The sequence below is a fragment of the Salvelinus alpinus genome, chromosome 35 (assembly GCF_045679555.1).
Source record: "Salvelinus alpinus chromosome 35, SLU_Salpinus.1, whole genome shotgun sequence".
In the NCBI taxonomy this organism is placed as follows: domain Eukaryota; kingdom Metazoa; phylum Chordata; class Actinopteri; order Salmoniformes; family Salmonidae; genus Salvelinus; species Salvelinus alpinus.
In genome coordinates, this window is record NC_092120.1 from 23,173,012 (window position 1) to 23,176,729 (window position 3,718).

At 43.3% G+C, this 3,718-nt stretch overlaps 1 pseudogene; it reads left to right on the forward strand.

Annotated features, from left to right (window-relative positions):
- Positions 1 to 203: 203 nt before the first annotated feature.
- On the forward strand, positions 204 to 3,334 carry LOC139564184 (alpha-N-acetylgalactosaminidase-like; annotated as a pseudogene).
- Positions 3,335 to 3,718: the final 384 nt, after the last annotated feature.

Consider the following 3,718-nt stretch of genomic DNA (forward strand, 5'->3'; position numbering starts at 1 on the left):
CTTGGTTTGGAAATGTAAACATGTGTTTCCCATGCCAATAATGCCCTTTGAATTGAATTATATGGTGTGATTAGAATCACTCATATTTCAGTAATGATCATTTGATATATGAGACGTTAGAAGCCGTGCACACAATACGTGTGAGGCAGCATTCTTAGTTCAATGGCTATGTGGTGCTAAATTAGGCGGCGGCAATCCCTCCCCCTCTGGTTGCCATGTGACAGAGATAAGTCACATGACCAAGGCTCTGTACAGGAAATAGAGACCAGCAAGAGAAACTAGAAAGAAAATAGTTACAGTGAGGAATTTGCACAAATAAAATGGGTTTACTGACTGCAAAAGTGAAACGTTGAGCAGGTATAGTACCCCAATGTAGTTTTGTAATATAATATGTTATACATCATTATTGAATAAGGACTTATTTCATTTTACTGCTTCAATGTCGGTGATCTGGTTCTTGACTGACCAGAATTATGCAGGCTACATAATTCGATTGTTGGGAACTATGCAGAAATACGTTATTATGGTACGTAATAAACAACCCATGTGCAGACAGACACAGGTATCCTGCTTTCTGGCTAAAGAGTTTTTTTCACTTTCCCAGTTAACCAAGATCAGTATTGTAGTCACCACAAATATGATCCACGCATCAAATCTGAGTGTTGATTTCAGTTTCTCTTTGCTGGGCAATACAATTTGTTGTTTGTTTTGCAGAGTTTGGTCTGCGACCTAAATATAAACATCTAGGACAAACCTTACTTTTGCTTTGCGTATCACTATTTCTCCTCAGATGAAGCTGTTGCCAGTGATTTTCCCGCTGGCATTAACCTCAGCTACCTCTGCTTTGGACAATGGTTTGATGAGGACCCCACCCATGGGATGGATGTCTTGGGAGCGTTTTCGCTGTAAATATCGATTGTGAGAATGATCCCAAGAACTGCATCGGGTACATAATGGTAGACATATTTATGTGCAGTTTTACAGAGTGACTCTGAAGTCACTCCTATTGTAGAGCTACTGACCTCATCCCTAGGATAATTGCAACCGCAATATCAGGCAGCTTCCCTGTATACAGATTAAGATTAGTTTTGGACAAATAAACACTTTCAATCTAGAATCTCTTTTGAACATAATTTTTTGTCTAGAACTAGTCGGCTTAATCTGTTTCCGATTGAAACTCCACAGATCGTGACCAAGCTGGTGGACGAGACCATTGAGGTGTATATATGTCACAGTGCCTGGAGTGGTGGGTGTGGAGTCAAACGCAGAGAGCAGAGGATACTGGGGAAACCGGACTGTATTTCGGTTTCCAATGCGAACGCCCAAAACAACAGGCGAAATAATCACAAAAATGTCCAACCCAACACAGGGCACAAACAGACAGGAACACTACACGCACAACCTCGACCAACAGAAACAAGCCCGCACAAAAACAGGCGGGCCTAACAGGCTTAAATAGTCTTGACTCAAAAACAAAATAAGTCACAGGTGATACCAATAAGACAAAACAAACAGAAAAGAAAAAGGGGATCGGTGGCAGCTAGTAGACTTGCGAGCGCCGCCCGAACAGGCAGGGGAGCCACCTTCGGTGGGAGTCGTGACCATATAGGCCTGGGTTACTTGTAGATTCATTTTTTTCTCATACTGACTCTGATATTAATAGGATGCTGAACGTTTTACATCAAATAAAATATAATTGCACGAATATGAATATATGAATCTCTACATACAGTGAGAATCTCTTCAGAGACATGGCAGACAGACTGGCTGAGGATGGGAGGAAAGAGATGGGATATGGTCATGTCATGATAGATGACTGTTGGTCCTCCTTGCTCCGGGATAAAGATGGACGGCTGCAGCATGACCCACAAAGGTTGGCCTTTCTCTCACCCTTCTCCTCCTAACTCTCTCCATCTTTGATTTTCTTTCTTATTTCCTGGCCTTCTACCTCTTCCTTACCCTTTCCAGTTTTGGCATTCCTCTTCCTTCTCTTCCCATTCAACCTTAAGTAAAGACTGTACATCTGGTGTACTAAAACTGTGCTGCTTGTAATGAATACCTTAGCATGGGTTAGTAAAGGACATTGACTTGAGTTTGAGGTCTTATCTACTACAGCATTATGAAAGGACAGTATTAGGTATGAGATTCACGACTTCACTGCCATCTCTCTAACCCCAGATTCCCTGGGGGCATTCCCAAGCTGGCGAGGTACCTCCATGACCGCGGCTTGAAGCTGGGCATCTGTGGGGACCTGGGCACACACACCTGTGGAGGGTACCCTGGCGCCACGCTGGACAAGATTGAGACTGGTGCCCAGACGTTCGCTAGTTGGGGTGTGGACTTCCTGAAGTTGGATGGCTGTTACTCCAATGAAGAGGAGCAACAGAAGGGTGTGTGAATCTTGAGGGTGAACAGTAACTGTCCATTGGGAGTTACTATATAGCGTGTATCAGCATTAGTGGTCCTTTGGGTAGACGATCGTGGTGGTATTTAAAGAGATGGGTGCAAGAGAGGGTAGAGGGAAATAGACTCAGAGGGGTATAGTGTGGATTTTTATTGACGTGTACTATGTGCTTCTGTCATACAGGTTACCCTCTCATGTCCAAGGCTTTGAATGCAACAGGCCGTCCAATTGTTTACTCCTGTAGTTGGCCAGCCTATCGGGGTGGACTCCCTCCCAGTGTGTGTTTCATTATGCTACCAGTGACACAATAATATAAATAAGGGCCCCCCCCCCCCCCCCCCCTGGTGACGGGGGTTTCAGCCCCGGCTCGGCTGACTTCCTGTGCCCTTCCTCTCTGTCTCCCTATACTGTACATACCTGTCTCCCTTTGCTTCCTACTGTGCTGTCATGAAAATAATAAAATACGGAAAGAGATGGGGGGGAAGTAAGGGTTAGTGAATAGCTATGTGTTGCAAAGATGTTTGGTTTTACAATAACAATTATGGTTTCGAAGGAAAAGGGTAACGGATGTCCCTTGTCTTTGAATAATGCTCCATTCATTGTCATATTTCCATTGATTCCATTCGGGTTTTTTTCTCCGCATGAGCTACTTTTGCACGGTTACAGGTATTCCGGGACAGCACTGCTGTAGTTGGATGAGAAACTGTTGCTCCGTCACGTTTGATCCATCACTCAGATCATTCTTGATTAGAGTTGTTTGATGATTATCCTGATCCTTCAGGGGGAAAAAAACATGTTTTCCAAAGATGTAAAGACAGGCAACAGTATCAAATCTAATGTCATTACAGCATTAGTACCCTTTTAGAAACAAATCAAGGTGTATGTAAATGTATTTTTATTGCTCACAAACACTCATATGGTCCATGTCTCTTTTTTTCTTCAGGTGAATTACACTCTGCTGGGGGAGATCTGTAACCTGTGGCGTAACTATAATGACATTCAGAACTAATGGGACAGTGTACAAGAAATTACAGACTGGTTCTTTGACAACCAGGAGATACTGCAGCCTGAAGCCGGCCCTGGACGCTGGAAGATCCTGACATGGTCTGTTCGCTGTCTGACCAATATCTGTCCCTTACTTACACCAATCTTTCTGTGCTCTCCTCTCTGTTAATGTCTAATACTGTACTCTCAGAATTGTATTGGTAGAGTTTTCACCCTATTTCACATTTACTTTGTTCTGTATCTTACATTTATTGAAGCCTGTATGCATTACTTGCTGATTGTCCACTGTTATTGCCAAGTGTCACTCTT